Here is a 26,418-nt window from a genome sequence, read left to right as displayed (position 1 = left end):
AGAAGTAGGTATAAAGTTGGGGTCCCAATGGTCAATCGCCGGTCGGCCGAGTTGTAGTCGTCGAACCGTGATTAGGATTAGAGACCCCCTGTTGTGAGGGGCTGTAAATCATGGCAACATTGAAGTGTTGGTTGCCGACTTTTTGAAAATTGGGGATCATTTTTACATTACATTTTATTTTTTTCTAAAGAAACTATTCATGTGGGGAAAAAAACCAAGGAGTTTCCCGGATGTAGAATAAAATCCCTCATCTATCGAGTCGTAGTTCAAGCAAAAATTCCTAAAACTGTGCCCGTAAAACGACATGGCGTTTTTTCAGTTTTTATTTTTTTTAAATAAATTTATAAGAAATTTTTAAAAATCAAAGAGTTTCCCGTGTACATTTTGATAATATCTACACGTACAAAAAAAATCAAAACTCCAACTCCTAATTTGTGGCCGTAAAAAGTAATGGCGTTTTGCGCTATTTCCTATGCACTTCGGCCGGGGTAGGACATAGCCTTAAATAATTCCGTAATCATGAAGATTTAACTGTAAAATAATCAAATTGTCAATCAAAATAATCAAATGTTTAGCCCTGAAGATATTTTTTTAATTTAATTTAATTAATTTAATAATTAACTGATTTTTATTTATTACAAAAAAATATGTATATCACAACTAAATTTGAATGATCAGTAATATGTAGGTACGCCACAAAAAGTATCTTTTTCAAGGGAAGAAATGTGCTATTCGTCTCAGTAAATTAGGAGTTCATAAAACGATTATCGTTATGGTTTTGTGAACCGAAGCAGGTAATATTTTGGAGTCCGTAAACTTCGAAACTTCTCTTGCACCACCAGCGGTAAAACAGGCGAACTAACTGCTCAAATAACTTTACAAACAATCATTCATAATAAAAAAACGACAGATTTAGAAGCAAAAAATTTTGGTGGATTTAACGTAGATATTTTTTTCTATTTATTTACCCAAGATTGCACGCTTTTAGGTATTTCTTTTGAAGATATTATGCATTTTGTAAAATAATTAATATTTAAACAAGTGTAAAAGATTACAATGATTTGTCAAGTGAGCGCCCTTTATATTGATTTATATGAGTATAAATTATGAATAAAACATGGTTAAAAACCTGTTTTTTTACTTTAATTACAATACAAAAAACTGAACCAAGTTATAACATAGCATCCTCCCTACAAAATAAAAAAATACACATTTTGATGTACTGGGTGTTCCAGCGATTGCTGAACATTCAAAATTAACCGTTTTTAATTTGATTTTTTGAATAATGCCGTAAAAGCATCGAATTAAAAAAAATACAGTCTGATTGAGAATCATTCAAAGAATAATCCACCACTGACCAAATTCAATTTGGAGGATCGAGAGAGCAGGAAAAAAATAAAATTCATTTGCCCATGTTATTTCCCTATGTTCAGCAATCGCTGGAACACCCGGTATAACATGTCCATATTAGTTTAAAATTAATAGCCAAAAAATCGAAAAAAAGCAAAAAAAACACGTTTTTTTGCTCTTATATTGTTATAAAAAAGTAAACCAAGTTATGACATAGCATCCTCCCTACAAAATGAAAAAATACACAATTTGATATATAACAAGTTGATATTATTTGAAAAAAAGTGGCAAAAAAAGCGAAAAAAAGGATTTTTGTCACTCCCGAGCCACACCTTAAGGGGAGTGTCCGCTTAAGGGGATATCGAACAAATTTCAGTATAGGGCACATTCAATGTATTTTTCCAAACACGATTGTAACACTTTAGAGCAACAGAAATCAAGAAATCTTGAAGCAACATGAGCGACGGTAAGACATTGCTCTTGCAACACCTTTAAATAACATTAAAAAAGAAGAATTGTGGGATGATGATGATGATGCTGATGATTATCTGGGATATCGGCCAGTGTTAAACAGGGACATTATAAGACAGGTCCCACCTTGTCTATCAAGAAAAAAATTTTTTTTTTTTTTAAATTTTCAAAATTTTCTGAATTTTTGGGAATGGATAAAGAAAAGAGTTTTGAGTACAATACAGTATAAATATATATATAAAATATGCAAAAAAAAAAAGAAAAAAAAGAGTGTCAGGTTCGGAATCTGAACAAACCGACTAGCGCCTTTTATTAACGACTGACAACGATGTATTGTGACAGTTTTTGGTCGGGCGGAAATGGACTTTACCCCACAAAAGTGCTAATCTTAAACGCATTATTTTCTATGTGATTGTATGGCGCTATATTGAGAAAGATTTTCTTTCTATTTTGATCGTTTTCAATCACACAAAATCGCAACCCTTATGTGTACCAATTGCATTTTTTGACAAACTAGTCACAAAAAAAAACTTTTGACATTACGGCGTTTTTTAGAATCATCCACTAATCATTCACACAAAATTTCAGATTTCTACCTTCAACAATAATTTAGGGGTAGTTTTTTTAAAATTGTTATGTTGCATATCAAATAACGCAGAATTAAATGTGTATTAAGAAAATATATAACATGTCATAGTTTTTTCAATTCGTTTGGATTTTATCAAATTTAACAAAATTTTTTTCGATTTTTGGGGTGGTCGAATAAAATTAAAATTTTCTTTCAACATTTCGATGGTACTTTTCAAGGCGCATCTTTTTTGTCATAGATTCAAATTGTGTCAGAAGTATCGTTTCCGAGATATTGCTCTTCAAACTTCAAAAATTCAAAATTTTATTTAGCTGTAACTTGACACGATATGACTAAAACCTAATTTTTTTTCTATAAATCAATTATACTTCACAAAACGCTAATTTTTTATTAGTAACGCAAATCTCGTCAGACTCTTCGTTTTCGAGTTATGAACAAACAGTAAATAACACATTTCATCCTGTAACTTGATACATTACAAATCAAATTTCAGTTACTTTCTATGACTCGATAGTATTTTTTAATGTGCATCTTTTTTGTTATATGTACCAATGGACCCAGAATAACCGTTTCGAAGATATTTGCAATGAAACTTCAAGCTTTCATAAAATTGGATAAATGTAATTTGAAACGATAAGTATCAAATAACATTGTACTGAAAGTTGAAAAAATACAAAATAAAATGAGATTCAACTGCAATGAGTCATCGGCGTAAAACCTATGCCGGTTTCACTCCACAAGGTCGTGGAGTGAAACCGGCACTACCCTACTACTTAAATGTGTATGATTTAATTAACGTACTTATTACACAAAAGGAGTACACCATCACATCACTTGAGTTAGTTTTGTTACTTTTGACAAGTACCGACATCCACTCCACACCCTTTCTCACCAGAAAAAAAACCGACCATCAGACAGAGATAGTCGAGTGGCTCATTTTGCCGATGTTTTTCATCAATAATAAAATCTGCTATTCGGTAGTTTGGTACTATTGTGTAGTGAGTACTCCAATTAAGTCTTAAAATCATGCCGATAATTGTTCAAGGAGGAGGTATTGGATTGGAAGGATTTGTTAAAATAATGTTCACTATAAATGAACCGATAAATAAATATGAATTCGAAGAGAACAATAAATTCACAAGGAATGAAGAATGCGAAATCTCTGAAGAATGGGACAGGACATCCTGATGGTCGTTTTATTGAAGTTTAACAAAAAAATCAGAACTCTGAATATCCCGAAAAGTAACGTCTATAATTAAACAATGTTTAAATACATAAAATATAGTTTTCCACGAGAGAAACGGCACTTATTAAAATCAGTCCAAGCTGTGAAGAAAACATAATCAGACATTAATTAATTACGGAACCGTACTCTCGATTTACAAAAAAATACGATTTTTCACTCATGTTTCGGATACACATTTGCTTTGAGTGTGCTAAATGAGTTCTTTAGGTCCCTATTTCCGTAAAAAAGAATGTTTCGAAAGGTAACTGGGGAATTCCATGAAAAATTATCAACAGCATTTTTTCTTCATAAACTGAGAATCTATTGTGTGATTGTGTGTGTTCAACAGCAGATCTGCTTATTACTTACTCGAGAATCACTATAAAATCAGGAGAAGTTAGACGAAATCACTAAAAAAATCAGGAGAAAATATTAGAACATCAGGGGCCAATCATAAGAAAATCAGATGAAATCCCAAGAAAATCCGAGAAAGTTAATCGAAAACACAAGGAAATCAAGGAAAGTTTGTCGTATGCCATTTTTGAAAATTATTAACTTCTGGGATTAACCTTCTTGGAAAATGAGTTTTAGGCAATCACTATGAATCAGAGGAATTCGTTACGAAATCAGAGAAACTTTGACGAAATATAAAAAAACAAAGAAAGTTAGACGAAATCGATGGAAAAATATTTGAACATCAGGAGCATTCAATAGGAAACCAGGAAATCAGGGGAAGTTAGGCGAAATCAAAAGAAAATCAGGAAAAATTAGCGAGAAAAAAAAAGGAAGTTATGTGTGTGCCATTTTTGACAAGTATTAAATAAACTTAAACAAACAGGTCGTTTCCAAACAATGGGTCCCAAAATATAAATTATTGTAGCCCATTTATAATTATTGCTGAAATCTCAAAATGTTCTAAAGTTTTTTGACTCGACCATTTTTCTGTATGTCCATTTTAAATATGACAGCGAAAATCTCGAAATTACAGACGATTTTTAAGTAGGTGTCCGCTAGGTCATAAAATGGTTGGGATCTATGACAAGTACCGAAACTTTTCAAACGCAAACCGACCGTAAAAGATAGGACAAATTTTGTAACTTCAATTATCCCCGTTAACATCACCGCTACGTCAACATTCTATTTATTTATTATTTTTTATTTCTTCAATCAAATAAAAATTTAGTAAGAGAGCAAACCCTGTTATTCTTCATAATTTTTTTGGACCAGTTTTGTAACTGCTGCTCTATTATCGATGGTTTGTTGTTTTCCTTTTCCAACCCCTGTTTTCAGATATTGTGAAGAAAAATAGCAAACACTTAGCCGAGGGTCGTACCCGTATCACATTCTCAAAAGAAAATCGTAAGTTGGGTAATTAGGAGCTGATTATTACTGATTTACAACAGCCCCATTTTATGCCTTAGAGGACACCAACTCAGAAATCGCCTGTATTCATAGAAACTGGCCAATTTATATAAATTCGCGAGATTCTGTTGTATCTTTTTTTTGCTATGAATTGCTATGCAAAGCCTATTCCTTTTTTTTATTCTAAAATTTTCAGGAAAATCTACATTTTGCCATGCGTAAGTATTTGTATCAGAGTTTCAAAAAACGAAAAAGACAAAATATGAAGTTATCTTAAAACTTTCTTTGCTAAATGTTAAATGACAAAATACAATTAACTAGGTGGCTCTCGGAATTCTGTAGAACTCGGTTTTTTGTGAACCTAACTTTTCCAAGGCCTTTTTTGATTCATAGGATAAAAAATAAATCTCAAATTAAAATCCAACGCCACGGATAAGCGAGGTTCACGAAAAAAGCGAGATATATAGAATTCCGAGGGCCACCTAGTTTATTTCCTAAAGCGGGTAAATTAGTGAAATTATAGGCTGAATTAGAAAATTCTCGAAATTTTTGGTACGTCCTGAAAACGAAAATTCTTAAAATTTATTGATTTTGTGCTATGAAGTTGGAATGTGGTGCAGATAAAAAGTGATCGATAATAGCAATTCTTCTGAATTTCATTGCTGTAGCGTTTACACTACCAGAATTACGGAGAGTACAAGAAAAATTTTGAAAATTTTGTTGCTCCTGAAAAAAGAATATATCTAAAAATGTCATTTTCCTATGTGTGGTAGGGTTTATTTCAGTAAATAATTAACTCAAAAATTGCAACATGCCCAAATTTCATGTTTGTAGGCGGAAATTTAGTGAAATTACTGGCTGAATTAGAAAATTTTCGAGAATTTTGGCACGTCTTGAAAATGAGAATTTCTAAAATTTATGCCTTTTGGACTATAAAGTTGGAATTTGAGGCAGTTAAAAGTGCTGTAGAGGTTTTTTTTTGGTCCTAAAGAAAAAACTTTTAAAAATTTTGCTTTTTATCTCTGTGAAGCTGTAAATTTGTTCTGTGAAGAATGAACTAAAAAGTTATAAACTGCTCAAATTTAACACATGAAGCGTGTAAATTAGTGAAATTACTGGCGGAATTTTCAGCACGCTTAATTTAGTGCAGTTAAAAGGTAAATATAAGGTAGTAATTTCTCCAAATTTCATTGCTGTGACGTTTAAGCAACCCAAATTGCGGAGTAAACAGAAAAAAAATTGAAATTTTTGTGGGCTTTGAAAAAATATAATAAAAAGTGTGTCTTTACTTTTGTGAAGCTGTGATTTCCTTCTGTAAAAAATTAACTAAAAATTTGAGAACTGCCCAAAATTTATGCTTGTAGCGTGTAAACTATTGAAATTACAGGCTTAATTAGATTTTTAAATTTTTAGCACATTCAAGAAATAACATTTTCTAAAATTTGTGTTTATTGCTCTACGAAGTTGAAACTTGGTACAGTTAAAAAATGAAAGTAAGACATTGGCTGAAGTGTCAAAACTCCCATCGATTACTCAAAAGGTTAAAAAATTCGAAGAGAGTGAAGGTGCGAAAAATACTTTTAAAATAATCTTTAGAGTTTTTGAAAGCGTCAGATCTTCGTACTTTAAGTGGAAATCAATTAATCACACAATATTAGAACTTGCATTCACACATTAATATGTAGTAATGAGTCGGACTCAATTTGATCCTTAACGTTACAAATGAAAAATTAATGACATTTATGCTACTTTATTCACAAGTCTATAATCATTAAGTTTCAACTTCAAACAAAATTTTCTTTTTTATATCTCGAAGGTAATGAAAGTAATCATCTTTACCTTTCTTCAAAATGAAGCGCTCCACAAACATCGCAACACCAACCGCTGTCAAATTTAACAAGAAAGGTAATGACAACTCTTCTTTGATAAAAAAGATTTTTATAAGTTATTTCCAGATGATCCCCTCTGGATTCTTCGCCTCCTCTACCTCGATTCTTTCCAAAACGTTTTCGTAAAATTCTTAACTAAAATCATCTCCTTCACCACCGCACTATTGTTACTTTTTCAAACTGTCCTCTTCTTGCAAAGGTTTGATTTTCGGTACTTTATCAAATATTTTCCATTTTATGGCGTTTTGTTTTTTGTAAGTTCGAATCGGGTTTGATTTTCACTACATATTTTCCTAGATTTGTTGTGCTGTTTCGACAATACCACTGATGGTAACAATGTATCAAGACCTAATTAACAAATTAGAATACTGGAGTAAGACCATGGCCAGTGTCGCCACCAGAAGAAGAATTCGTTTGGAAGCCCTCTATTTCAACATTTTTGCTGTGGTGAACACTGTTTTGGCCTTATGCGGTGCATTTACATTCATGCAGCCAATAGACGGCGACAGCGATATTTTTTTTCCATTGGCCATCATTAAGCAGTTTTGTCCAAAGGGGAAGAAAGTTTTATCTTTGATTTTTAGATTGAGTTGTATTCCGATTTCTTTAATGACGCCGGCTGTGTTTTACATGACTTGTTACGTCATAGGGCGTTTCCACTTTGATTTTTATTTGCTGTTTGATTTTTTAAGAGGGATTGATGATGGCTTTCAAAACGAAAACACGTTGTTTTATCAGAGAGAGTATCAAGAAGCAGTTGACCGAAAATTGAGAGTTGTCATTCAGAGACACATCTATCTACATTTGTATGTGTTTTCTTCTGTTTTTTTTTTCATTTTATTATCTTTTTAGTACCGCTACAAACATCTTACGTAAACTGAATCCGCTGATAGTTCTGTACAGTATCATCTCTGTCGTTTTGGGCATTTGTATCTTAATTTTTTGCTACACTGTAAGTACATCTGTATCTAACTTCTTAACTTTCTCAAAAGTATCCAGACTCCTTGGTGAAAGAGTACCCAAGAATCTACTTCCTTGTTTTACCAGCAACACTGTGTTTCATTCTCATTATATCGTCAGGACAGATGGTGGAGGATGTCGTAAGATTTCGGCTTTTTTCGGCTTTTTTCATTCATTTCTTTTAATGGTTTTTGTAGTCGAACGAGTTGTGTTCACTGCTGTCAACAACAAATTGGTACAACTGGAATGCAGAAAATAAAAAGAATTATTTTATCTTTGTAATGAATGCACAGAAAACTCTTCAAGTGACGTTTTCAAGATCTATGACAATAAATTATGATTTAGGGGTTGCGGTGGGTATTTAAAATAACAAAATTACACTTACAAAAGGGCTTTCTAGATTCTGAAACGGATATATTCGATGGTTTCTGTATTAAGCCGAATGTCACACACCAGCAATTGAACCAGCTACGTAGTTAGTTAGTTCTAAAATAGCCATTTGTGCATTTGAGCGCAAAACTACACATTGCCGATTGAAAGAGTAAGTTCTTTGTAGCGCGGCAGTTTTTAAATAAAAACTGTGATTTTTGTATTTGATTTAATGAAAATAATTTTGCAAACAAGCATGTCTTTTACTTTGTGCTCGTAAAATGTCGACCGTACGTTGGTGAACTTACAAATTTTTTAGTTTTGACAAATTTGTTAGAATTTATTCTTTACCAGTTATATCTTATAATATATGTATGTATGTCTATAAGTAAAATACTTTTTCTACTCCTGTTATAGTAATCTACAAATTGCAAATGGTTGTCCTTCAAAGTAAATCCATGGTTACACACACTGCAATGTAATGACCAGTGGGTAATATATATAATTACATAATAGTACAGAGGAATAGCAGTTGCTGTGGATGTCACAAAAATTCGTCAAAATTGACATTTGCAATTTGTATTGGTGTGTTTCATCATGATCAGTGACTCCGAGTGTGAACTGCAAGCTACACCGTCAAAATTGCGGCACAAGCAGTTAGTGCAACTGATGATCTTATGTCGCAAAATTTCAAAAGAGCGGTTTGAGTCGGTGTATAGCAAGTTCATGACCTGACGTGAGGGCGGCGGAGTGCAGTCCTTCTCCAAGAGTGTTTTACTAGCGTATTTTGGCAAGTTAAAACAAGATTTCAAACCTGCTTCGTCCCTATGGGCTTCTTATTCAATGTTGAGACTACATTAACCTTCAAACACGTCGTTACTATTGCAAATTACGAGAAATTACAGGGATACTTGATGAGACAATCGGATGGATTCAAGTAATTCATAGTTTACTATAACAGGAGTTGAAAAACATTGTGAAATTGCTCATAATTTGTGAAAATTGTTCTTTGTTCTTGTTGAGTTGTTCCTTATAATAATGTTTGAATTAACAATGTCAACAATAAAAATCATGTAAAATTCAACTTTAGTTGTAATTTATCAAAAATAATCGAAAAAAATTTCACGGCTGTGGGAAAGCAAGTCGTAGAAAAAGTATAGTACGTAACTCGGGGGTAAGGCCAATTACGCTCTCGTGGAATTACAGCGCTCGGCTTCGCCTCGCGCACAATTTTTCCCCTCGTGCGTAATTGGCTTCTTACCCCACACGTTGCGTAATATACTATTTTATTAGCGATTCACGTTCGGTAGAAGTAACTAATAGATACTTTTGTGTCGCTACGTTGAATTTCTGAAATAACTAGGAATTAAACATTGGCATCATTGTCTATCAAATAAATTTGTCATTCAAATTTGACAATATAATGAGATGGAATCAACTATTACAAGACAAGCAGTTTCAAAAGGAAGAAAACAGGATCGGAAGGAACAAAGTCAGAAATTTATGGTTAAAATCAACTTTGCAAAGCACACCAAACAACTGGAAATAGTTATTTACAATACTAGTGCGCGAAGCTTATGTTCGTGCATGAGCGTTTATTTAAAGCACGAGCGACTGAAAGGAGCGAGTGTTTTATTTACGCGAATGCACGAACGAGCTTCGCGCACGAGGATTGTATAACATTTTTTATACGAATATATTTTTAATTAAATTTTTAAGATTTTACTAAATTTTTAGACAGAATTGTCATGCGGTTGCCATTTTTTTTTACATAGTACTTCCAAGTCACTAAGGAGGCAAACAAAGGGGTAGACAAACTGCTCAAGTTTTTGTGTCCAGAAATAAAACGAGAAATTAAATCAAATAGTTATTTAGTAACTTAGCAACCATTTTTTATATTTGTAATTTTGTTATTGTGAAATATTGAAATTTGTGTGCCCCAATGTCGAATAATAAAATCTCGTGTTATTTATTTGGTTCAACCTTTCAATATTAAGTTCCGTACTGACAGTGGTGAAACACGTTGTCAAGGCACGATTGTCTTTTGTTTTGTTTTGCGGTCGACTAGCCCTACTCAACCGCGAAACACTGCTTCGCGCACTGAAAAGCGTGCGCAAAACATCGAAAAACAAGCGATGAGTATAAAAAACTTTGTTTCACATTGCGAAAAATTAATTAGGCAAGACTGGTCAGCACTCATGGGAGACGCAGCTGTAGACAATATTCCTTCAATCATTGTAACACTAACAAAGTCAAATTCAGAAGATGAAATCGATGAACTAGTTGAATCTGATTCGGAGCTCTTCTTTTTCGTTTGGAAAATAATTATTTACCTTTAATGACAAACCAAAAACTGTCATTTGGGTGACATCTGTTTTACAAGACATTACACTAGAAAAATTATAACCTTAGTTACACAGCTCAAAAATAAAAGTTACTAAATGTAGTTACTTCTACCGAACGTCAATCTTTAATACGTACTATTGTACAATATGTATAACTTATTACCGAAAACTCGCACATCATTTTGAAGGAGGATCACTGGGCGGAATCCGAAAAAAATGTTTAATTAAATTTCACAGTCTCTGTTTTGGTAGAAGAAATAATTTTTTCCTCATTTGTACTTTAAATATTCTTAAGTTGCTATGGAAACAAAGCTATTTTAACATTCCGTATCGAAATGGATATTCAAGCACTGAAAATGAATACAAAAATAACGAAAATAGCTTTGTTACAAGAACAAATTAGGAAAAATAGTATAAAAACCTCGTTCATTAGACCATTAAGGCACTCATCCATTATAAAACTCGCGGCATTGCCGCTCGTTTTATAAACTTGGATTGGTGCCTTAAAATTTGCCTTACGAAACTCGGTGTTTTAATATACTATTTCGCTAGATTTCGAGCGGCACACAGAAAAAGGAGCGTGTTCGTCGTGTTTTGCGCTATCCGTTCTGACCAGAAAGCGGTTCGAACTGTCTAAGCTCAGCCTCCCAATCGACCAGTACAAGTTTGCACAGGAAGACGCGACGTCAAGTGCAAGATTCAGTATGACTCAGTTTACCCTTCTTCACTTATGGACAAAGAGCAGTGGGTCTAAAACGGATCCGTGATTTTGAACAGCTATAAGAGAAACAGTCAGCAATCTTAAGGGTCTACGCTACGCATATACCCGTATATGGCTTACGATTTTTCGTTTTTGAAGCGCATTTTGGACTTTGAAAAATCGCTCGACCTCTGTATGTATGCGTCTCAGGTAGAGCTATGGAGGTGACATCTTCGAATTTTGAAAAAGTGAAAAATTTGACTTTAAATAATTAAAAACTGAAATTCCCATTTTTCGTTTTTAAGGAATATGAAGCAACCTACGAAGTTAAAAAAAATACCAACATGTGGAGAATTAAAACCTCTATGGAGGTGACATTTTTGTTTTTGTCATTATGCTATAATTTTGAAGTTATTAATAAAAAAACAAATCAAAAATAGGCAACCAACAGTACAACTAACGCAAATCATCATATGCAAATCTCATGATTTACGACCGCTCACTAGGGGGTCACTGACGTTCCGCCCAATTGTAATAAACTGCTATCGGGTAAAAGCAGGTAAAGACCCAACTGGTCGCTCTCGGCAACAAATATCGAAAGTACTTGTAGCTAGTGTATTGAGAAATAATATTTTATTATCTCTGATACAGGGTCCGGCAACATTTGTGGTCACCCCCAAAATTGTCTTAGAGGTAAAATTTTAAAAATTTACATACGCTAATGGATAATCGAAGAAGCTCTAGAAGATGACGCAAAAACTTGTTCTTTATCACCGATAGTTTTGGCGTCGCGACGCCTTAAAAGTGTAATTTTTATCTATTTGTGAGGGTTTTTGGAACCATTCAATATATATATATATATTTTAATATAAATGTGTTAAAAATATTTAAGTAATTAAGGCAGTAAACCTTCATATTAATCCTGACATTGTAAATAATTCTTTAGCGATGGTAGGGAGCAAAGGTATCTTCAACTGCGACAACGCAATTTTACGCCACTGATTTAAAATCGGGCCCTAAGTTCTTATTTTTCAATGTAAATAATTAACTATTTCTATTTAGTATCCAAAAAGTGCAACAATCAACTTTAATCAAAATTGAAGTGACTTGTAAAAAATTGATGTAGTTTGCCATTGTCCGTCATAGTTTTGAAAACTAACTTGTTAAAACAGCAATTTATGCTCAGTTACATTAAATTTAAGATGAAGCTGGTCACAGTTATGTTAAAAAAACAATTCGCGAGTATTTACGCAAAAACTCAAACATCGCTAAAAATTACTCTTCTAACGCATCGCAAATTTTTGCTTTAGATTGTTAAGCTTGATAAAGCGAATGCAAAATTGCAAATATTTATTTTTGAAACTAAAAACGATTTTGAGGGTGATTATTACTGTTGCCGGACTCGGTATAATTCACTGTTTTTCACACAAAATTTTGTTATTTACGCATTAATTTTACATTTCGTATTTTCCAGTTTTAAATTAGAAGACCTTTTTTCCGCAATTATAAAATGTGTATTATTGGGAACATTTTCTATTTCAAAAACTTTATCCGATAATTCTGACTTAAAACCGCTAATTACATTTTTACTTTCGGAACTATTCCTAATATTTTTCATCACACAAGTATCCAAAGATTGAAAGAATTTAAATATTTTTTCAAGATATTTATTTATAGGTTTTCCGAAATACATTTTTAATTGCTTTTAAAATTCGTATAATTAAACTACTAAGATGGCCCCTTGAGAACACAGCTACTTTTTAAGGAAAACACCCCGATTTTCAAGGGTTAACAGAAAAGCAGAAAAATCGTGAAAAGACACCCGTTTTTAAGGTATATTTTAAAATTAACATTTTTTAAAGAATTTGTCCGTTTTTTCGAACTCTTTTTTAAAAAAGTCAAAATTTTAAGAAGTATATCCTGTTTTATCAAACGTGAATACGGTTTCGTACAAACAAATTTCCCTTTTAAAAACATTTAAAATTAGGAATTTTACCTTGTTTTCAAAGATTTTACCCTGTTTTGAATTTTGTACTAGTAGGCCCCCTCAGAACACAACACATTTTTAATGCTTTTAGCCTGGTTTTCAAACTAACTTGAAAAGTTAAAGTTTTTAAAGAATTTGACCGGTTTTTCGAAGTCACCCTTTTTTTAAAAAGTCAACATTTCAAGGAAAATACACCGTTTTTTCAAACAAGAATACGGTTTGGTCCAAACAAATTTCTCTTTCAAAAACACTTCAAATTCGTTTTTCTGTTGGGCTACTTCAGAACAAAAATGAATACGGTTTTGGCCTGGTTTTCAAAGTAGCTTTTAAAAAGTTAAATTTTTTAAAGAAATTGTCCGGTTTTTCGAAATACTTTGTTTTTTAAGCAGTTTAGTCCTATTTTAACAGTCTTCTTAATTAAAAGATAAAATTTGCCTTTTTTGCTCAGTTTTTCTATGGAGCCACTTCAGCACACATATGAATATGGTTTCGGCCAAGAAAAGTTACAATTTAAATATACTTAAAATGCGTCTTTTGTCCTGTTTTCAAAGATTTTACCCTGTTTTGAATTTTGTACTAGTAGGCCCTCTCAGAACACTTTGTTTTTAATGCTTTTAGTCTGGTTTTCAAAAGTTTTTAAAAAGTTAAAATTTTTAAAGAATTCGCTCGGTTTTTCGAAGTCACCCTTCTTAAAAAAGTCAAAATTTTAAGAAATATATCTTGTTTTATCAAACGTGAATACGGTTTCGGCCAAGAAAAGTTACCATTTAAAAATACTTAAAATTCGTCTTTTTACCCTGTTTTTTCTGTTGGGCTACTTCAGAACAAAAATGAATACGGTTTCGTTCAAACAAATTTCGGACAAAATCTCCATGAGCGAAGCGAATTTCCCTTTCAAAAACACTCAAAATTAGAGATTTTACCTTTTCAAGTATATTTTTCAGACTTTCCCTTGTTTTTAAAAAAGTTAAAAGTTGAAGGTACTTATTTTTTATTCAAACATACATTTTTTTAAGTTAATACACTATATGTTGAGACAATAAGTAGTTAAATATATGATATATTCTAACTCAAATTATTATGCCTAGTTTTCTTAGTCATTTTCCTATTTTCTATGCATTTTTTTCAACAAAAACCCGTATTTCTAGCAAAACATCAAAAAACAACATTGAACTTTAATCGATAAAACTCTAGAAATTTAAAAAAGTACATTGATTTACAAGTCGAGCCCAGTCAAAAACACAAGTATCCAAAAATTGAAAGAATTTAAATATTTTTTCAAGGTATTTATTTATAGGTTTTGGGTTTTACAGTCTTTTCTTGAAATGAAAATTATGGTGTTAGCTTCGACATATTTGAAAGCTAATTGTCTTATTGGTAACCTATAAAATCCACCGGTAGCAGGTAAGATTAGAGACGAGGATTATTGTGTAAAATTCGTACAATTAAAGACACAAGTGGATTCAGATTTTTTAAAAAATAGTTTTTTTGCATAATAACATTAAACGCCAATTTTGCTTTTCCTGAGTGGTTCTGGCTTAAAAAATATTAATTAGGGAAGTATTTTTATTGATTAGTGGGATGTATTATTATGAAGAGTTAACTTTTAAATCACAGAAAACAACAGAGTCTAAAAGGTCCAAAAACTCATGTGTCAGGTAAAAGGTTTGGTTAAAAAAAATTAAATGCGTTTTTCTCAAATAAAAATATTAAAATAATAAGTAATTTTAAAATTTCCCCGGCGACCAGTGAGGAAAAATTTTGGATCACATTTACGAAAATTACATTTTTCAATTAAAAAAACATTCTTCCATTACGTACTATGGGAACTGGAAATTTGGGGATTTTATACATACATTTTCCATTAATTGAAAAAAAATTACGCCCGTAAAATTTTTGTCTACTAGAACCAGAAATTTCACAAGCTCAAAACGCAGAGAAACTCAAATCCTGATATTTTAACTCATCTTTCGTCCAACACGAATTTATTGTTCCAACCGCTGGGTTTCTTAGGAAATGTGCAGGTCAAGCGACCGTTTCCATAAAGTTTATGATTCCCTCATTACCAAATCCTCGGTAATCCCTTTTGGCAGCTGTCAATCAAAGGTGTTGTTTAAGTTGCATACTTTTCAAACACGAAATTTTCGGGCAGGCTCGTAGACCCTTAAGGCGGCGATTTACCCAGAGCATTCTAGGTTTGCTGTGTCGTTTCTCTGCTGTAATCTTATAGTGTTACACACACATCCCATCCCTTCGACGAAATTCAAGGACAGGGTGATGCTTTCGGACACATCGGCAGTACACTAACCATTTCAGACTCGGCAAACAAAGCGTTTTTAGCATAACATTTTATTAGTTGGACTACAGCACAGAAAGAGTAGACATTGAAGACAGCGATATAGCAAAAATAATGATAAAAAATAATACATAATTTAAAAATAAAAACAAAAAATATAAAAGCAACAACAAACCAATTATTTAATAAAACAAAAAACAAACAATCATAAAATTAGCCGAAATTATTAAAACCAAGGCATTCCTTTGTCGCAACGCGAATTCACAAGCTCGGGTACCAAATTTGTTCAAATTTGATGCAAACTACAGTGAAACCTGTATAAAAAGGAATTGCAATCCGATGTTTACGATGTTTATATAACCTAAAACCTCAGCTGAAGTACAATACGAGGTAAACAATATAAACAAGACAGTCGGCGTGTAACTTGTTTTCTAAACAATTCCCAATTGTTTCTAAGAAAATTTAAAAGAGTAAACAAAAAATTTCCCTTTTAAATATGCAATAGTCCGTTTTTTGGCTTCCGTGTTTGCGTAAATTCTGCTGTTTTTTAAAGGTTTCAGGTCTTTAAAATAGTCAATTTTGTAAAAATCCAAACAGTTTTAGAATAAATATTTAAAATTATAAAATTAAGGTATAGTAAATACAGAATTAACACAGAGACCGATCTAAGAGCCAAAAATTTGAAAAATTAGATAATGTAATAAATTAATTCTAAATAATATCGTCCAATATGTTACGAATACCGGAAAGAAGGTAAAAGAAGGAAAACTAAGTGGAATGTGCGATGTATTTGTCAAGTGCTGTATGCCTTCGTTCTAAAGAATCCAATCTGTAAATAAAAATTTGCTTCTTATCTAACTGGACTGTGAATGAACCGAACAACAAACAGAAAAACTTGATGTTGTCTAAATTCGTAGTAAATCATAAATAAAGCCAAGACACAAATCATTTTTGTTGTTCCCGACACTTTGGCCAATGGTCAACCTTCAATAAAGACATTTTTAGTAAGTAATCTCTTCAAATTTTAACACAACGTGAAAGTTATCCTATCACATCTGTTTTAATTTATTCTAATTGTTAAAAGTGTTATAGGTGTATTGTAAATGTGCGCTAGCATTAGCACAATTGAATATAAACAACCAATAAAAATGCAAGCAAAATAACAATTTTCAGCAGATTTTACCATTTTTTAAACCTGCCAACAAAGAGTTTTATAAATAAACTTTTAAAAAATTAGTTATATAACAACTAAACTCTGTTAAGTTTTAAATGTCTTTATTTACAAGGAATATAATTATTACAGTAAATTGCCTTTGGGGTCAGGACCGCTAGCCGGTGCTCTGTCTCCGCAGGAGTCTTTCTCGCTTGTTCTTTTGGGATTGGGACCGCTGCCGGTGCACCGCTCTCAAAGAAAAGTCTTATTGAAAGATCAAGAAACAAGTGCTCGTTGTTGGTGGCGGTGCCTCTTATAGAGGGTTGCGGGTGACCGTTACAATACAGCGCTGAGCTGGACCAATGAATCGTGAGGGTGGTGGAGTGGGGTCTTTGGCCGTTATGTCCGAGAAGGCGACGGTGGTGCCTAGGCAGAGGGTGGGGCGGAGCGCATTGACACTATTTTCGTTACAATCTCCCCCTCAGGCCCATGAAGACGACTCGGCTAGTGGGCCTGAATCTTGCATGGTCGACCTCGTTTTCGTAGGGGAGCGATGGGGTTGGTCGCTGCGTCTAGAGGTCCTCTAAATGGTATTAGATCGGATGCGTGGTATACTCCCAACACCAGGTCTGGTTGCGAGGGACTGGCAACTTCAAAGCTAGTGGCTCCTTTCTGTTGGAGGATTACATAGGGGCCATCTTGCTTAGGGGCAAACTTCGAGGTGTAACCTTTGGAGGCGTTGCTAAGTGGATGGGTTTTTACCATTACTAGGGCACCAGGGATGTATGGGGGAGTGGTTCGTCTTTTTCCGTCGGCGTATTTTTTCCGACGATCTTGCTCCTTTTCATGGGTTTCCCGGGCCTTCTTTAAGGTATCATCGAGTTCTAGTAGAAGAGGTGTTGCTTCTGGTATGAAGTTTTCGCTAAGCGTGATGCTTCGTAAGTCGTGGGTGACGTGCTCGACGGTACGGAGTTCACGCCCAAACATCAAGTATGCTGGACTATAGTCTGAACTAACGTTCCAGACGGTGTTCATCGCGAATCGAATGGCTGGCAATTTCTGGGGCCAATTCGGATGAGGTTGATCACCTAGTAATATTGCTAGTTGCGTTTTAAGGTCACGATTCTTTCTTTCCACAGGGTTGGCTTCTAGGTGGTACACTGGGGTGAATGACTGCGATATCCCCAGACAGAAGGTGATTTTCTGCATTACGGCACTAATAAATTGGGTGCCATTGTCACTGACGAGACGTCTGGGTAGACCATAGCGTAGAAAAACCTCGTTAATCAGAGTGCTAGCGCACGTTTCGGCGTTGGCTTCGGTTAACGGGAATACTTCAATCCAACGAGTGGCGTAATCTTCAATGATCAAGACCCATTTTTCTCCTTTCGAAGATGGGGGTAGTGGGCCAAATAAATCAACGGCGAGTACTTCCATGCGCTGTTGCAGCACCGGGGTTTGTAGTAGCCCAGCGGGTTTCATGTTCGAAGTTTTATACCGTTGACACTCGAGACAATTTCTAAGATAATCTGTAATGTAGCGTCGCATTCCCGTCCAGTAATATCGTTGTGCAATGCGACGCGTTGTTCGTTCGATTCCGTAATGACCGGCAGTTGGTGAATTATGGTATTCTGCCATAATCTTTGTGCGTTCATGACTTGGAACAACGAGCTGAGCGTCATCTCTTTCACCATCTTGGGAGTATCGGTACAGTACTCCTTGATTTAGGATGTAGCCTCGTGTAACCCAGGGTTGAGTTAGGTCAGCACTAGATTTAGTGATATCTTCAATGATTTTCTTTAACTCTGGATCCTTGAGCTGTTCAGCTCGGATCTCGTCTGCTTTTCGGATTGGGAAGTCAACTTCCACGGTGCTTATAGAAGTAATTGTCTCTTCAATCGAAGGTCTAGAGAGCATGTCTGCGACTACATTTGCTTTTCCAGGGGTGTATTCGACGACCAGGTTGAAAGGCTGAAGTTGAAGAGCCCATCTGGCGAGCCTTCCGGTAGGTGTTTTTAATGTCATCAACCACTTAAGAGGTTGGTGGTCAGTGATGACAATAGTGGATGATTCTTCAAGATATCCACGAAACTTTCTCACAGCCCAAACGATGGCGAGGGCTTCTCTTTCAGTAGTAGAATAGTTTTTCTCTGGGGTGGTTAAGAGTCGGCTTGCATATTCGAGCGGTTTCTCTTCAGGACCCTCCCCCTGGAGGAGCGCCGCACCGATGGCGTAAGAACTAGCATCAGTCCTTAGTATGAATGGAATGTTTGGATCTGCTTGTCTTAAGATAGGGGCGGCGACAAGATGACTCTTCAGTTGTTCAAATGCTTCCTGGTGAGTTGGACCCCATTCCCAAAGGGCATTCTTTTTTAGTAGGGTGCACAGAGGTTTCGAAATAGCCGCGAAACCGTTGATGAAGCGTCTAAACCAGGAGCAAGTTTGTAAGAACGACTGTAGTTGTTTTACGTTCTTTGGAGAAGGTATTTGTGTGACGGCGCGGACTTTTTCGGAATTTGTTACGATGCCGGCCGGTGATATTATATGGCCGAGGTACTGCACTTCTTGGCATCCAAACTTGCATTTAGCTCGGTTGATTCGTAATCGGAATTCACGCATTCGCTCGAATACCAACCGCAAATGTTGTAGATGGGTGTCTTTATCAGGCGAGATGACGACCCAGTCGTCCAGGTATGCAAGTAGAGAGAGCTCTGGGAGTCCAGTGCGAAATCGGTCCATTAGTCTTTGGAATGATGCGGGCGCGTTTCGTAGCCCAAACGGAAGTCGCAAGAATCGAAAGAGGCCGAAGGGACATATAAAGGCTGTCTTATCTCGATCTTCCGGTCGCACCTGGATTTGCCAGTATCCGGCCTGGAGGTCAAGTGTGCTTATACACCCAATTTGCCCAACTGACTGTAGAAGGTCGTCTAATCGTGGCAAGGGGTACGCATCTGGCTGCGTGATAGCGTTGAGTCGACGGTAGTCGATGCATGGTCGAACGGTGCCATTGGGTTTGGGTACCAGCACTACGGGTGCTGACCATGCGCTATCGCATTCTTCAATGACCTGGGCTCGCAGCATCTTCTCGATCTCTGCTTGAAGTAGTTCTCGTTTGGCGGCCGTAAGTCGGTATGGGGGTACCGAAATTGGTGCATGACTGCCGGTTTCAATTTTGTGTTCAGCATATGGAGTTGGAGGTCCATTTTCTTTGAAGACGTCTGCGTACTCGTCGATAGTCTCGTTGAATATGTTGCGATCTTTGCCTTGGTACATCGTGCCTTCTTCGGGTCGTAAGTGCAACGATGAGATAAATATTTTGCGTGGGCCGCCGGGGAAAAGATCCATTTGCGGCATCTCTTCATAAGCGTCGGCGATGGCGACGTTAGCGTCTCCCCACATAAATTGATCTGCGTGCCGAGCTTGATACACGTTCCATACCCCGTGTGGAGTAATAATACCGGTCTGTTGTATCTGTGGGACAGGTGGTGCCGGACCATACCCTTCGTAGATGTCATCATCTTCCATGGGTTCGATCATTGCGTCCAAATTCATTTCTTGGAACACCGCTTGGACCTGTTCTTTCGTGGGCGTCTTATGTTTGTCCATATCTACAAACGGATGGCGCCGATCGGGACGATCCCGGAAGTAGAAATATTTGCCACACAGGTCAGGGACCACCTGGGCGTCTTCCAAGAAGTCTGCTCCCAGCAGAGTACGTGTGTTGTTGTTGGTTGACAGGACTATGAAAGTGGTTTTCACAATCCTGCCCATGACCGCGACGTTAGTGGTTATAGAAGGAACCACCAGGTGCCGAGTTGTACCATCAGCGAGGGTAGCTAGCACGGGTTCTGTCTTGGCCGTGTGCTCCGTTTTCAGCAGGTGGTGGTACAGTGACGCGCTGGCTACACTGTTGCAGGCGGCGGTATCTAGGTAACCGGTTCCCTCTGAGCCGGCGATGTTGACTTGGATCGCTGGACGCGACCGTGGTATCAGTGTGGTCGCTTCCACGGCACAGAATGCCATGGGTTCTGTACTCGGCCCATTTGATGTTGGCTTGGGGTTGCAGTTAGGACAGTTGCGTCGGAACACCCCAGGACGATTGCAACCGTAACATTTAATTCCCTCAGCCGGGTTCTGTGGGGTGGAGCTCGATGAAGGTGGCATTTCTCGCTTTTTCTTACGGCATTCTTGCTCTTGATGACCGAAACATCGACAGTAGTCGCATTTCGGTCTGGAAGCGCGAGTACCGTGTTCAGTCTTTTTGTGGCCTGCAGGTTCGACTACCGTCTTCTTACTTCCCTTCCTTTCTTGTTCGCCGTCTTCAACAGCGCGAGCTTTGTTTAGGAGATCAGCAAAGCTCGTAACGCTGGTGCGCGTGACACGGTCACGAATTTTGTGACGGAGGAGGCCATAAAGAATGTCTATCTGCCATTCTTCATCCAACTCTCTAGACATTCTGGACATCTTCTCCCGCTGGATGGTGACGTATCTATCTGTTGTCATGTCATCTGGTTGGGGTTGGTTGAAGATATCGACGAAGAGGCGATGATTCGGAACCGTTGGTGCGAAGGCACCCCGTATTAGCTTTACGGTTTCCTCCCAGGTTGTGGCGTTTGCCTTTACGCCGTTCCACCACTGCAGAGCTTCTCCCCTGAGAAGCAGTGGTAGCGTTTCGATGGCATCTGCATCAGCGATCTTCTCCACCTTTTTGTAGAGAGTCGAAGCGATGATGAATTCATCGACAACCGCGGCGTTTCTGGTACCGTCGAAGCGTGCCGAGCACTGGCTAAAATGCTTGGACACCTGGACCTGCGGTGCTTCAGGTGCTTGTGGAGTCGCTCTTCGCAGGTGGTCGATCAGTTGCTGAAACTGCTCATTCGACATCTGCAGTGCCATGTCGGGGTTCAAGCGAAGACTTCTTCGAACTGTAATCGGCGTCGTGGGCGCAATATTGAAATCTCTTGGCGGGATTCGGGCCGCTACGTTGGGCGTCAGTTATAACAACTAAACTCTGTTAAGTTTTAAATGTCTTTATTTACAAGGAATATAATTATTACAGTAAATTGCCTTTGGGGTCAGGACCGCTAGCCGGTGCTCTGTCTCCGCAGGAGTCTTTCTCGCTTGTTCTTTTGGGATTGGGACCGCTGCCGGTGCACCGCTCTCAAAGAAAAGTCTTATTGAAAGATCAAGAAACAAGTGCTCGTTGTTGGTGGCGGTGCCTCTTATAGAGGGTTGCGGGTGACCGTTACAATACAGCGCTGAGCTGGACCAATGAATCGTGAGGGTGGTGGAGTGGGGTCTTTGGCCGTTATGTCCGAGAAGGCGACGGTGGTGCCTAGGCAGAGGGTGGGGCGGAGCGCATTGACACTATTTTCGTTACAGTTATTATTTTTACGATTTTTTAAAAAAATTTAATAAAATTATTGACTAATTTGTATTGGTGAATATCTCATTATTTTTAATTAATATCATGGCGCTTAGAACAATTTTTGAATTTCAACGTCAATAATTTTTTTCTCATTTGTCAAGAAGACAATATTTAAGAACTCTCAATATCAAATTGCAAGTTTATTAACAAAGCTTAATAATATAGTTTTTGCAGTCAGGTTAATGTGACAATGTCTACTCGTAGTTTAAATAATTTCTCAAAATATGTGACTTGCTGCTGAGCCCGTTATTTAGGTATGTCAAGTCTTTAAATTTGAATGGACATCGAGTCGATTTCGAGACCAAATGGGCAAAGAAAAGAAAGTTAGTCGTTTATTATCGTACAATTTCGTTCAGCTCACTTCTCGGACACATGTTATTTTTTCCCCCACCATTATGGTCACAGAGGGTTGGTTTCAACCTAAGATGTACGCAATTTATCCACAATTTGGGCGATGCAGGCTTCATGTAAATTAGATCCTACATGATTATAAAAGAATTAACAGTGGAACGAACATGATATTCTTCTTGTTAAAGAATGGTTCTGTGTCGGGACGAAGAGCTTTTTACAAAAAAAATGTTATTTCCTGAGATATTTAGTTCTAAACTTGGCCAAATTTAACGATTTTCAACATTTTTTTTATCATACTGTCATTACTTTTTTTCAAAAAAACTCAACGTCCCGACATTAATTACTATCTTAACTGCAGTTTCACAAAATTTGAACTGATTTTTTTCACAGACAACGGAGTAATATCGAATTTTGTGAGGCCTGAAAACATACATTTTTCTGGAGGTAAATCGCCGCCTTAACATTGAAAGAGTTTTTAGGAAAGAATTTATTCAATTTAAGAAGAGAACCCTGGAAGTTCTAGATTTTCTCGTTTATACAGCGTAAATCCGAATAAAGTGCAAAGATTTTAACAGCAAAATCAGACAGAAAAAAAACGTTTGTTTGAAATAACTGGGGCCCTCAAAAGGGCCCATTTTTATCTACATTTCTGTACATCACGAATACTGCTAAACTGGCGGGAACTCCGAAAAAGACATTTTTGCCACTTGTTCATTAATGTGATTATTCCCAACTTTTCGATGGCCTGGACTGACATTGACATTAAAACTGGTCAACACTTCAGTGACGCTCAGCGATTTTTGCATAAAACTTGCATTTTTTTTCTCAGAAACATTCATGTTTTGTAACACGAAATTTGCTCACCATCTTAAACTGCCGTGTCTCATATTTGCACTTTATTTGAGTTCACCTGTACACAGGATGTATAAAAAATGTGGCACTAACTGGGTACAATGCAGTAGAAAGAAACTAAAAACATGATCCCAAAATGTTTTTAAAAACGAACAAACTTACTGTCATTCAAAGTTTTTCAAATTACGTGAAAATTCATAACGGCAAATCGTAAAATCCGTTTTTTTTTTAAACCAACACCGCACTTTCTCAGCACTTTACAACCGGCAACGTCGTCGGCGGTGACTTTTTGGTGACAAAATCAAATAGGTTAGTCGCCTAATTGACAATTTGATTACACAAAACGGCCTTTCAGGCTGTGCCGAGTCTTTTCACTATTTGCAACAGGCTGTAAAAAAACGTTTTTAACGGAAATACTGCCTAATTTTCAGAAATGTCAAAAATTTGTCAATTATTTTCTCACCAAAAATCTCCCTAGGCAACGTTGCCGGTTGTAATGCAGGGGAAGAATGCGATGTTGATGGTTTTTAAAAAAAAAACTGTTTTTAGAGTTGCATCACCTATACATTTCCATGAAAACATTAATATCCTTATTAATAATTTCCACTATTTTTTGTTATTGTTGCAAACAGAGACGTCACATTTTCGTACAAATTTTAAATCGCCACCAAAAGATCAGGTTGTCCAACTAAACTCACAAAGAATTAATTTCTTCCACAAAGACTGCTTGTCTACCTACGTCACACGCTAAATTTTAGGCAACGGCCAAACCACGTTGAATGCACCGCTTCTCGTCTGATCAGCGAAGTTAAGCAACGTCGGGCGCGGTCAGTACTTGGATGGGTGACCGCTTGGGAACACCGCGTGTCGTTGCCTCTTTTTTACAATAAACGGGACGAAATTTTAATTTATTGCTAGCCCTGCATGTTATGTCGCGTCGACATGGTTCTCTGAAATAAAACAAAGTATATTTTATATTCTGTGATCAAAAACAATCCTCAATTTGCTTTGAAATTTCAAGTCATGTCTTTAAATCGGAATGATTGTCAAGTTGAATGGGAAAAGCGAGATAAAAGCGACAATTAAGGGTACCTATAATAACGAAAATGGTACACAGAATTCGCGTACTAAAATAGTTAACAAAATCTAAAATATTATTTATTCCAAAATAGAAATTTCTAATTATAATTTAAAGTGCTGTAAATTTCGAATATCTTCAGAAAATTTAGCTGTTTTCTTATCGGTTTTATCTTTCTTAACACACCATTTTTCCAATTTCTACAGAATTAACCAAAATACCATTTTTTCTACAAATTTTTAAAAAATTTCCTTTTTCTCATGTTTGCTATTTTGGGAAATTTATCGTTTTTCTTGAAGATTTTATCTGACATAACTCAAAAACGACGCATTCTTTAAAACGTTTTCAAATTTCTTTAAATTATAAAAAACTTGATCAACATAATTTTTATCTTTCTTTCTGATCAGTCAAATCATGTAGAAACGGGAGATTATCAAAGAATCACAATTTTGTGAGTATTCAAATCAATTTTTTTACAAAATCTTCTAAAGTTGACAAAACCTAAAAATCACTCCATTTTCTCTGTCATGTAACTTCTAAATAGCAAGGGAGATAATAACTTTAACATGGCGTTAGAAAGCAAATATTCCACCTTTCTAATGACTTATTCCATTAAAATCAACTTAAAAGTTCTATGCAAAAAAGTGTCAAGTTTTAAAAAATCGTTCGTTTTTAAAAAATTTTATTTTTTATTTTTATTTTAATTTTATTTATTTTTATTTAACGTTTTTGAATTTCGCCAGAAATTTTGCGTCAAAAGAAGCACCAACAATTGAAGTTTGTACTGCTAATCACCGAGATATTAACCGAATTAGAAAACAACTTTCCTCAATCGTCAATTATCTAATTTTTAGGTGACAAAAATAATCATTTTTGATTTTCAAAAAGGTATGATCGGGTTTTAAGGTAGAAAAACGTGAGAAAAACAATAGCGAAAACCGTTTCTTTCTATTTCAAAAATTCACTATCCCTAACTTTAAACGCTTCTAACTCAGTTAAAAATTTGCACCGTTTTAGATTCTGCGAGAATTTCTGCGTAAAATGGGCATCCATACTTTAAGTTTGCTCCAGCAACAAGCGAGATATCGATCTTGACTATTTCTGTTTTTACTAGCTTCTTCACTTTTTTCCTTTGCAATTTATACCTCTTGCAGTCATTTTCGTTTTTATTTGTTAGGTACTAATCTTTTTCGTTTTGACCACACACACTTATTTCTTCCGCCCACCATCAAGTTTGCTTTCCTGTGTTACATAGAACTTTTCCTTCATATTCTTAAACAATATTCTTTGTCGTGTAACTAAATGGCAAGAGATAATATGGGAGAAACACCGGTATAAGCAAAAGTTGTAGAGAAGTATGAAGCAAAACTGTCAGCAATTTTTTGGCCTTCAGTGACATTTTGTGTCTTTCCTCTTAAGTAACTGATCGTCTGTGCCAAGCTACAATATTGTAGACTATAGTAGGAATTTTATAACTTTGGTTTAACCCCGCCCACTAATGACGATTTGAATTTGTCGAATCAAGGAATGGCTAGCCTCCTTTACCCAACATAATTAAAAATTCGAAACCTTCGTCGATTTTGATGGTGTTTCATCTTCTAATGTGTGGACAGATCTACTCTGAGTTCAGACAAATATCAACGAACTATCAAAATGTTGCAGATTGAATCAGACTTTCATCCAAAATTCTATTGGCCTAAAAGGTAGGCGGAGTTAAACCAAAGTTTTAAAATTCTGACTATAGAAGGGTAAATTTTTATTCTCTGACGACTTGTCGTGCTGAGAACATCACCTGTGAATTCGCATTTGAAGCCACAAACTCCAACGCATTCTCGAAATGGCCGCAACTGGAAGCTGGGACCTCAACGCCATGTCGGTGGACACCTTGGATCGCTTGATCGAAGTGATCTCCAAGCGACGGGAATTTCTCGTCGCAACGGGTGCCCCCTCAACGGCTGAGGCCCGACCCAATTCGGCCCTCATCGACTCCGACCCGAAAATGGACGTGGAAGT

At 36.1% G+C, this 26,418-nt stretch overlaps 1 non-coding gene across 1 annotated transcript; it reads left to right on the top strand.

Moving 5' to 3' along the window:
• Positions 1 to 24,084: 24,084 nt before the first annotated feature.
• Positions 24,085 to 24,203, top strand: LOC148176821 (5S ribosomal RNA). The gene has a single exon (XR_015769878.1). It is a non-coding gene; the product is annotated as a 5S ribosomal RNA (ribosomal RNA).
• Positions 24,204 to 26,418: the final 2,215 nt, after the last annotated feature.

The sequence above is a fragment of the Gnatocerus cornutus genome, chromosome 3 (genome assembly GCF_029298725.1).
Source record: "Gnatocerus cornutus isolate USDA-ARS CGAHR chromosome 3, icGnaCorn1.1, whole genome shotgun sequence".
NCBI lineage: Eukaryota > Metazoa > Arthropoda > Insecta > Coleoptera > Tenebrionidae > Gnatocerus > Gnatocerus cornutus.
The sequence above is the reverse complement of the archived record's forward strand: the minus strand, read 5'-3'. Positions and strand labels throughout refer to the sequence as shown.